We start from the raw sequence: 11,867 nt of genomic DNA on the forward strand, positions 1-11,867 counted from the left end.
CGTAGCCGGTAGTCATGTGAAGTCTGTGGTCATTACTGCAGTGTGAAAGAGGCAGCAGAAGAGGTGTTGCGTTGCTCAAGGCCTTTAGTGAAGTGCCATCTCAGGAGACACACAATTACGTTGTGCACGTTTGTCTAACTCTTTGAGAAAATTAAAAGTAGTACAATTGGACTATAGAAGACACATAGTTGCTAGGCTACAGTGGGGAAAAAATGTATTTAGTCAGCCACCAATTGTGCAAGTTCTCCCACTTAAAAAGATGAGAGAGGCCTGTAATTTTCATCATAGGTACACGTCAACTATGACAGACAAAATGAGAAAAAAAATCCAGAAAATCACATTGTAGGATTTCTTATGAATTTATTTGCAAATTATGGTGGAAAATAAGTATTTGGTCAATAACAAAAGTTTCTCAATACTTTGTTATATACCTTTTGTTGGCAATAACACAGGTCAAACGTTTTCTGTAAGTCTTCACAAGGTTTTCACACACAGTTGCTGGTATTTCGCCCATTCCTCCATGCAGATCTCCTCTAGAGCAGTGATGTTTTGGGGCTGTCGCTGGGCAACACAGACTTTCAACTCCCTCCAAAGATTTTCTATGGGGTTGAGATCTGGAGACTGGCTAGGCCACTCCAGGACCTTGAAATGCTTCTTACGAAGCCACTCCTTCGTTGCCCGGGCGGTGTGTTTGGGATCATTGTCATGCTGAAAGACCCAGCCACGTTTCATCTTCAATGCCCTTGCTGATGGAAGGAGGTTTTCACTCAAAATCTCACGATACATGGCCCCATTCATTCTTTCCTTTACACGGATCAGTCGTCCTGGTCCCTTTGCAGAAAAACAGCCCCAAAGCATGATGTTTCCACCCCCATGCTTCACAGTAGGTATGGTGTTCTTTGGATGCAACTCAGCATTCTTTGTCCTCCAAACACGACGAGTTGAGCTATTACCAAAAAGTTCTATTTTGGTTTCATCTGACCATATGACATTCTCCCAATCCTCTTCTGGATCATCCAAATGCACTCTAGCAAACTTCAGACGGGCCTGGACATGTACTGGCTTAAGCAGGGGGACACGTCTGGTACTGCAGGATTTGAGTCCCTGGCGGCGTAGTGTGTTACTGATGGTAGGCTTTGTTACTTTGGTCCCAGCTCTCTGCAGGTCATTCACTAGGTCCCCCGTGTGGTTCTGGGATTTTTGCTCACCGTTCTTGTGATCATTTTGACCCCACGGGGTGAGATCTTGCGTGGAGCCCCAGATCGAGGGAGATTATCCTGAGTGGCGCAGTGGTCTAAGGCACTGCATCGCAGTGCTAGCTGTGCCACTAGAGATCCTGGTTCGAATCCAGTCTCTGTCGCAGCTGGCCGCGACTGGGAGACTCATGGGCGGCGCACAAGTCGTCCAGGGTAGGGGAGGGAATGGCCGGCAGGGATGTAGCTCAGTTGATAGAGCATGGCGTTTGCAACGCCAGGGTTGTGGGTTTGATTCCCATGGGGGCCAGTATGAAAAATGTATATATATATATATATATGTATTCACTAACTGTAAGTCGCTCTGGATAAGAGCGTCTGCTAAATGACGTAAATGTAAATGTCTTGTATGTCTTCCATTTCCTAATAATTGCTCCCACAGTTGATTTCTTCAAACCAAGCTGCTTACCTATTGCAGATTCAGTCTTCCCAGCCTGGTGCAGGTCTACACTTTTGTTTCTGGTGTCCTTTGACAGCTCTTTGGTCTTGGCCATAGTGGAGTTTGGAGTGTGACTGTTTGAGGTTGTGGACAGGTGTCTTTTATACTGATAACAAGTTCAAACAGGTGCCATTAATTAATTGAATTTAATTTAAGAGAACAGAGGAGCCTCTTAAAGAAGAAGTTACAGATCTGTGAGAGCCAGAAATCTTGCTTGTTTGTAGGTGACCAAATACTTATTTTCCACCATAATTTGCAAATAAATTCATAAAAAATCCTACAATGTGATATTCTGGATTTTTTTTTTCTCAATTTGTCTGTCATAGTTGACGTGTACCTATGATGAAAATTACAGGCCTCTCTCGTCTTTTTAAGTGGGAGAACTTGCACCATTGGTGGCTGACTAAATACTTTTTTTCATCACTGTATTTCCTTTTTTTCAGTATGCGGCATTTCCTGAAGTACAGGTATTTTCGCCACTGGTATATTCTCTCTTCATTTAAAAGTTGTGCAGTCCACTTTGTTTTACTCAAAGAGACACATCTCCCTTCCAGTCACACTACCACATCAAACTGATAGAGAATGAATGGTAGAATGAGTTAGAGGTCCTTTGGGCTTGAGTCCCAAATAGCACCCTATCGTCAAAAGTAGTGCACTATATAGGGAAAAGGGTGCCGTTTAGGATGCATTCATGGTTTCAACAGAGCCTCACATTAATGGCTGCTGAGAGACTGGGGTTGTGTGACAGAATGGGACTGTAGGATTCCTGTCGACGAGGAACAAAACAAAAAGCCATTGGACACCTCGGCTGCGTCCCAAATATTTCTTAAATAGTTCCCATTGGGCTCTGATTAAAAGTAGTGCACTATGTAGGGAACAGGGTGTCATTTGGGATTCAGCCCTTCTATTCTTATCAGTGGCAGTAGCATGGCTGATATGAGGATGAGAGCTGCCTAGTTGCTTACATAACAAAAATACCATCAACACTACACCAGCTCACACAGGGATCCATCAACACTACACCAGCCCACACAGGGATCCATCAACACTGCACCAGCCCACACAGGGATCCATCAACACTACACCAGCCCACACAGGGATCCATCAACACTGCACCAGCCCACACAGGGATCCATCAACACTGCACCAGCCCACACAGGGATCCATCAACACTACACCAGCCCACACAGGGATCCATCAACACTGCACCAGCCCACAAAGGGATCCATCAACACTGCACCAGCCCACACAGGGATCCATCAACACTACACCAGCCCACACAGGGATCCATCAACAGCATTGGGAAATGCATCAGTGCTTTCAGCCCCCACACACAACTTGCCTGGGACACATAGCATTACCTTTCACACACACACATACGCATGCATGCATGTTCGTATGTATGTACACACATACACACGCATATAAAGTACCAGTCAAAAGTTTGTACACACCTACTCATTCAATGTTTTTTCTTTATTTGTACTATTTTTTACATTGTAGAATAACAGTGAGGACATCAACACTATTAAATAACACATATGGAATCATGTAGTACCAAAAAAGTGATAAACAAATCAAAATATATTTTATATTTGAGATTCTTCAAATAGCCACCCTTTGCCTTGATGACAGCTTTGCACAATTGGCATTCTCTCAACCAGCTTCACCTGGAATGCTTTTCCAACAGTCTTGAAGGAGTTCCCACATATGCTGAGCACTTTTTGGCTGCTTTTCCTTCACTCTGCGGTCCGACTCATCCTAAACCATCTCAATTGGGTTGAGGTCAGGGGATTGTGGAGGCCAGGTCATCTGATGCAGCACTCCATCACTCTCCTTCTTGGTCAAATAGCCCTTACACAGCCTGGAGGTGTGTTGGGTCATTGTCCTGTTGAAAAACAAATGATAGTCCCAATAAGCCCAAAACAGATGGGATGGCATATTGCTGTAGAATGCTGTGGTAGCCATGCTGGTTAAGTGTGCCTTGAATTCTAAATAAATCACAGACAGTGTCACCAGCAAAGCACCCCCACACCATAACACCTCCTCCTCCATGCTTTGCGGTGGGAAATACACATGCGGAGATCATCCGTTCACCCACACCGCGTCTCACAAAGACACGGCGGTTGGAACCAAAAATCTCAAATTTGGACTCATCAGACCAAAGGACAGATTTCCACCAGTGTAATGTCCATTGCTCGTGTTTCTTGGCCCAAGCAGGTCTCTTCTTCTTATCGGTGTCCTTTTAGTAGTGGTTTCTTTGCAGCAATTCGACCATGAAGGCCTGATTCACACGGTCTCCTCTGAACAGTCGATGTTGAGATGTGTCTGTCTCACACACATATGGACCAGCACACTGTATTCTACACCTCCCAAGCTCCCTGTGGATATAAGGGTTTCCTAGTCCATTCTTCATGGTCCTCTCTATTACTGCATTTTATCTGGAATAGACAATATAGGAGAGCATCACTCCAAGGCCGTCAGCTCAAGTTGCAAACTCTTGACGAAGAAGAGGCGGACACAAACTGTAAGATCTAGTCAGAGAAGCTTCGGGAGGCTAGTACGGCTTCGTATTATTTGAATTTATAATCAGACATTTATTTATTGTATTCAAAGACTGAACCCTCAGAGTGGTGGAGCCTTCTGTGAAATGTCTTTACAGTAAATTCAAAGGAAAAGCACTTCTAGCCCGTCTGGCTCTGGTCAAAAGTTGTCTACTAAATAGGGACAGGTTGCTATTTGGGATGCTTCCAGACAGACATGCTCCCTTGCTCCCTGACTGACTGAATTATGCAGCCTGCTTTGGCACAGCCCAAATGTCAGGGACTCCCTGCCTGCACCTCCTGTCTGCACCCCTCCCGCCCCCTGCACCTCCTGCCTGCACCCCTGTCTGCACCTCCTGTCTGCACCCCTCCAGCCCCCTGCACCCCCTGTCTGCACCCCTCCCGCCCCCTGCACCTCCTGTCTGCACCCCTCCCGCCCCCTGCACCTCCTGCCTGCACCCCTGTCTGCACCTCCTGTCTGCACCCCTCCCGCCCCCTGCACCCCCTGTCTGCACCCCTCCTGCCCCCTACACCCCCTGTCTGCACCCCTCCCGCCCCCTGCACCCCCTGTCTGCACCCCTCCCGCCCCCTACACCCCCTGTCTGCACCCCTCCCGCCCCCTACACCCCCTGTCTGCACCCCTCCCGCCCCCCTGCACCCCCTGTCTGCACCCCTCCCGCCCCCTGCACCCCCTGTCTGCACCCCTCCCGCCCCCTACACCCCCTGTCTGCACCCCTCCCGCCCCCTGCACCTCCTGTCTGCACCCCTCCCGCCCCCTACACCCCCGTCTGCACCCCTCCCGCCCCCTACACCCCCGTCTGCACCCCTCCCGCCCCCTGCACCCCCTGTCTGCATCCCGCCCCCTGCACCCCCTGTCTTAGGGAATGCCCCATCATATCACAGCTACAGTCTGTCTGCCCCTCGGCCCACAACCAAGAAATACCTCCTGTCCTGTAGAGCTTAGCAACAGTGACTGGCTGCATGTCTATTCACGTCTGCCCCGTCATGTTACCAGACGTTAGTAAGCTAAAGTGAAACACATTCTTTCTCGACTTCCTCATTTGAACACGATAAGAAAGATAAATGAAAAACATGACTGAAGGTATATTGGAAATATTAAAGGCTTAACAAGACGTAAAAACAAATACAATTTAGCTCTTATGGGAAGGATTTGCTCTGTAGAAAGCATTGAGATGAATCTGTCCACTGTCAGAGATAAATTCTACATACAATCAAGGGAATGAGATTTTATAAATGCCGCTATTCTGACTGCAGCGTTTTTGAACGGAATGCAATAAAGAATGGAGCCTGGCTGCGTCCCAAATGGCACCCTATGCCTTACTATATAGTGCACTACTTTTGACCAGGGCCTATAATGTTCTAGTCAAAAGTAGTGCACTATATAGAGAGCAGAGTGCCATTTGGGACGCATCTCTGTCTGGAGTCAGAACAGTCTGAGTGATCATTGATGGTTCTGCTACAGTATTCCAGTAATTCCAGTACCTTTCCTATTGATATGATGGTTCTGCTACATTATTTCAGTAATGACAGTACCTTTCCTATTGATATGATGGTTCTGCTACATTATTTCAGTAATGACAGTACCTTTCCTATTGATATGATGGTTCTGCTACATTATTCCAGTAATTCCAGTACCTTTCCTATTGATATGATGGTTCTGCTACATTATTTCAGTAATGACAGTACCTTTCCTATTGATATGATGGTTCTGCTACAGTATTTCAGTAATTCCAGTACCTTTCCTATTGATATGATGGTTCTGCTACATTATTTCAGTAATGACAGTACCTTTCCTATTGATATGATGGTTCTGCTACATTATTTCAGTAATGACAGTACCTTTCCTATTGATATGATGGTTCTGCTACATTATTTCAGTAATTCCAGTACCTTTCCTATTGATATGATGGTTCTGCTACATTATTCCAGTAATTCCAGTACCTTTCCTATTGATATGATGGTTCTGCTACATTATTCCAGTAATTCCAGTACCTTTCCTATTGATATGATGGTTCTGCTACATTATTTCAGTAATGACAGTACCTTTCCTATTGATATGATGGTTCTGCTACATTATTTCAGTAATGACAGTACCTTTCCTATTGATATGCTACAGAGCAGGCTTGAAGTTTTCAATCCATATAAATTTAGTAAGGCTTTTGATTGCTTTGAGAGACCATGAATAGAGAAATAGGCACATGTCCTTTGCTGTCAATATCAATGCATTTTTACACAACCTGAAAGGTTTTGTTTAGTGAAACGAAGAAAAACAAATTACGGAACGTAATGTATTCTACTTGAATTTCCGGTCATGTCCTTTCCCAGAAAGAATGGTGCGATTTAATTACATATCTCTGTCAGCATCCCACATGTCACGCTGTCCCCCATATAGTCCACTACTTTTGACCAGGGCCCAAGTCAAATCAAATCCAATCAAATTGTATTTGTCACATGCGCCGAATACAACAGTGAAATGCTTACTTACAAGCCCTTAACCAACAATGCAGTTTTAAGAAAAATAAGTGTTAAGTAAAAAATAGATAAGTAAAAAATAAAAGCAGTAAAATAACAGTAAAGATAACAGTAGGGAGGCTATATACAGGGGGTACCGGTACAGAGTCAATGTGTAATAACAGTAGGGAGGCTATATACAGGGGGTACCGGTACAGAGTCAATGTGTAATAACAGTAGGGAGGCTATATACAGGGGGTACCGGTACAGAGTCAATGGGAAATAACAGTAGGGAGGCTATATACAGGGGGTACCGGTACAGAGTCAATGTGAAATAACAGTAGGGAGGCTATATACAGGGGGTACCGGTACAGAGTCAATGTGAAATAACAGTAGGGAGGCTATATACAGGGGGTACCGGTACAGAGTCAATGTGTAATAACAGTAGGGAGGCTATATACAGGGGGTACCGGTACAGAGTCAATGTGTAATAACAGTAGGGAGGCTATATACAGGGGGTACCGGTACAGAGTCAATGTGTAATAACAGTAGGGAGGCTATATACAGGGGGTACCGGTACAGAGTCAATGTGAAATAACAGTAGGGAGGCTATATACAGGGGGTACCGGTACAGAGTCAATGTGAAATAACAGTAGGGAGGCTATATACAGGGGGGTACCGGTACAGAGTCAATGTGTAATAACAGTAGGGAGGCTATATACAGGGGGTACCGGTACAGAGTCAATGTGTAATAACAGTAGGGAGGCTATATACAGGGGGCACCGGTACAGAGTCAATGTGTAATAACAGTAGGGAGGCTATATACAGGGGGTACCGGTACAGAGTCAATGTGCAGGGTCACCGGTTAGTCAAGGTAATTGAGGTAATATGTACATGTAGGTAGAGTTAAAGTGACTATGCATAGAAAATAAACAGAGAGTAGCAGCAGCGTAAAAGAGGGGGGACAATGCAAATAGTCCGGGTAGCCATTTGATTAGCTGTTCAGGAGTCTTATGACTTAGGGGTAGAAGATGTCAAGAATCCTTTTGGACCTAGACTTGGCGCTCCGGTACCGCTTGCCGTGCGGTAGCAGAAAGAACAGTCTATGACTAGGGTGGCTGGAGTCTTTGACAATTATTATGGCCTTCCTCTGACACCGCCTGGTATAGAGGTCCTGGATGGCAGGAATCTTGGCCCCATTGATGTACTGGGCCGTACGCACTACCCTCTGTAGTGCCTTGCGGTTGGAGGCCGAACAGTTGCCATATCAGGCAGTGATGCAACCAGTCAGGATGCACTCGATGGTGCAGCTGTAGAACTTTACGAGGATCTGAGGACCCATGCCTGAGGGGGAATAGACTTTGTCATGCCCTCTTCACGACTGTCTTGGTGTGTTTGGACCATGATAGTTTGTTGGTAATGTGGACACCAAGGAACTTGAAGCTCTCAACCTGCTCCACTACAGCCCCGTCGATGAGAATGCGGGCGTACTTGGCTCTCCTTTTCCTATAGTCCACAATCATCTCTTTTATCTTGTTTACGTTGAGGGAGAGGATGTTATCCTGGCACCACACGGCCAGGTCTCTGACCTCCTCCCTCTAGACTGTCTCATCATTGTCGGTGATCAGGCCTACCACTGTTGTGTCGTCAGCAAACTTAATGATGGTGTTGGAGTCGTGCCTGGCCATGCAGTCATGGGTGAACAGGGAGTACAGGAGGGGAGTGAGTACGCATCCCTGAGAGACCCCCGTGTTGAGGATCAGTGTGGCAGATGTGTTGTTACCTACCCTTACCACCTGGGGGTGGCCCGTCAGGAAGTCCAGGATCCAGTTGCAGAGGGAGGTGTTTAGTCCCAGGGTCCTTAGCTTAGGGATGAACTTTGAGGGCACTATGGTGTTGAACACTGAGCTGTAGTCAATGAACAGCATTCTCACGTAGGTATTCCTTTTGTCCAGGTGGGAAAGGGCAGTGTGGAGTGCGATAGAGATTGCATCATCTGTGGATCTGTTGGGGCGGTATGCAAATTGGAGTGGGTCTAGGGTTTCTGGGATAATGCTGTTGATGTGAGCCATGACCAACCTTTCAAAGCACTTCATGGCTACACACATGAGTGCTACTGGTCTGTAGTCATTTAGGCAGGTTACCTTAGTGTTCTTGGGCACAGGGACTATGGTGGTCTGCTTGAAACATGTTGGTATTACAGACTCAGTCAGGGACAGGTTGAAAATGTCAGTGAAGACACTTGCCAGTTGGTCAGCACATGCTCGGAGTACACGTCCTGGTAATCCGTCTGGCCCTGCGGCCTTGTGAAAGTTTTTACCTTTTTAAAGGTCTTACTCGCATCGGCTACGGAGAGCGTGATCACATAGTCGTCCGGAACAGCTGATACTCTCATGCATGCTTCAGTGTTGCTTGCCTCGAAGCAGGCATAGACGTGATTTAGCTCGTCTGGTAGGCTCGCGTCACTGGGCAGCTCGCGGCTGTGCTTCCCTTTGTAGTCTGTAATAGTTTTCAAGCCCTGCAACATCCGACGAGCGTCGGAGCCGGTGTAGTACGATTAAATCTAAGTCCTGTATTGACGCTTTGCCTGTTTGACGGTTCGTCGGAGGGCATAGCGGGATTTCTTATAAGCGTCCGGGTTAAAGTCCCACTCCTTAAAAGCGGCAGCTCTACCCTTTAACAGTGAGAGACAGAATAACAACAACAAAAAATCCAGAAAAACGCATGTCAAAAATGTTATAAATTGATTTGCATTTTAATGAGGGAAATAAGTATTTGACCCCCTCTCAATCAGAAAGATTTCTGGCTCCCAGGTGTCTTTTATACAGGTAACGAGCTGAGATTAGGAGCACACTCTTAAAGTGAGTGCTCCTAATCTCAGCTTGTTACCTGTATAAAAGACACCTGTCCACAGAAGCAATCAATCAATCAGATTCCAAACTCTCCACCATGGCCAAGACCAAAGAGCTCTCCAGGGATGTCAGGGACAAGATTGTAGACCTACACAAGGCTGGAATGGGCTGCAAGACCATCGCCAAGCAGCTTGGTGAGAAGGTGACAACAGTTGCTGTGATTATTCGCAAATGGAAGAAACACAAAATAACTGTCAATCTCCCTCGGCCTGGGGTTCTATGCAAGATCTCACCTCGTGGAGTTGCAATGATCATGAGAACGGTGAGGAATCAGCCCAGAACTACACGGGATGATCTTGTCAATGATCTCAAGGCAGCTGGGACCATAGTCACCAAGAAAACAATTGGTAACACACTACGCCATGAAGGACTGAAATCCTGCAGCGCCTGCAAGGTCCCCCTGCTCAAGAAAGCACATATACAGGCCCGTCTGAAGTTTGCCAATGAACATCTGAATGATTCAGAGGAGAACTGGGTGAAAGTGTTGTGGTCAGATGAGACCAAAATTGAGCTCTTTGGCATCAACTAAACTCGCCGTGTTTGGAGGAGGAGGAATGCTGCCTATGACCCCAAGAACAACATCCCCACCGTCAAACATGGAGGTGGAAACATTATGCTTTGGGGGTGTTTTTCTGCTAAGGGGACAGGACAACTTCACCACATCAAAGGGACGATGGACGGCGCCATGTACCGTCAAATCTCGGGTGAGAACCTCCTTCCCTCAGCCAGGGCATTGAAAATGGGTCGTGGATGAGTATTCCAGCATGACAATGACCCAAAACACACGGCCAAGGCAACAAAGGAGTGGCTCAAGAAGAAGCACATTCACGTCCTGGAGTGGCCTAGTCAGTCTCCAGACCTTAATCCAATAGAAAATCTGTGGAGGGAGCTGAAGGTTCGAGTTGCCAAACGTCAGCCTTGAAACCGTAATGACTTGGAGAAGATCTGCAAAGAGGAGTGGGACAAAATCCCTCCTGAGATGTGTGCAAACCTGGTGGCCAACTACAAGAAACGTCTGACCTCTGTGATTGCCAACAAGGGTTTTGCCACCAAGTACGAAGTCATGTTTTGCAGAGGGGTCAAATACTTATTTCCCTCATTAAAATGCAAATCAATTTATAACATTTTTGACATGCGTTTTTCTGGATTTTGTTGTTGTTATTCTGTCTCTCACTGTTCAAATAAACCTACCATTAAAATTATAGACTGATCATGTCTTTGTCAGTGGGCAAACGTACAAAATCAGCAGAGTATCAAATTATTTTTTCCCTCACTGTATATACACACTTAAAGGTATCAAGAGAGCAGAGGCAAAAAAACAGAGACTACAAAATGAATTCAGAAGACAGAATGGGAAGACTGAAAACTCTTAAAGTAAGTAGTAATAATGTGAATAATCAAATAACAGCACTGTTCCAAATGCTGAGCTTCAGCATGGAGTGCCAAGTCATTTTAGAGCAATATGCTAATGCATCCGTAAATCACATTGACAGGTCAACACTAACATAGTAAAATGGCTGGTACCTTCCAGGAGTCAAAGGCAAATTAGTTAAAAAATACAACTTGTTTATCCTTATCATGTGCTCATGCTCTCTGCTTGAGTGGGTAGTGAACTGTCGGTTGGTTGGTTGGTTGGTGTGTGTGTGTGTGTGTGTGTGTGTGTGTGTGTGTGTGTGTGTGTGTGCAGGCAAGTGAGTGTGTGTATGTGCGTGCAACGTGTGTGTGTGTGTGTGAGTACGGCTTGATCTTAGCTGTCAGAAGGAATAGAATCATGGCCACATGTTTAACGGTGCAACAAATCCTGTTCAGAGCTGTACCAGTCAGGACAGCAGTTAGCTGGAGGAGATGAGATAACCAACAGACAGAGCTGTACCAGTCAGGACAGCAGTTAGCTAGAGGAGATGAGATAACCAACAGACAGAGCTGTACCAGTCAGGACAGCAGTTAGCTGGAGGAGATGAGATAACCAACAGACAGAGCTGTACCAGTCAGGACAGCAGTTAGCTAGAGGAGATGAGATAACCAACAGACAGAGCTGTACCAGTCAGGACAGCAGTTAGCTGGAGGAGATGAGATAACCAACAGACAGAGCTGTACCAGTCAGGACAGCAGTTAGCTGGAGGAGATGAGATAACCAACAGACAGAGCTGTACCGGTCAGGACAGCAGTTAGCTGGAGGAGATGAGATAACCAACAGACAGAGCTGTACCAGTCAGGACAGCAGTTAGCTGGAGGAGATGAGATAACC

Source organism: Coregonus lavaretus, assembly GCF_964263955.1.
Source record: "Coregonus lavaretus genome assembly, contig: HAP1_SCAFFOLD_1582, whole genome shotgun sequence".
NCBI lineage: Eukaryota > Metazoa > Chordata > Actinopteri > Salmoniformes > Salmonidae > Coregonus > Coregonus lavaretus.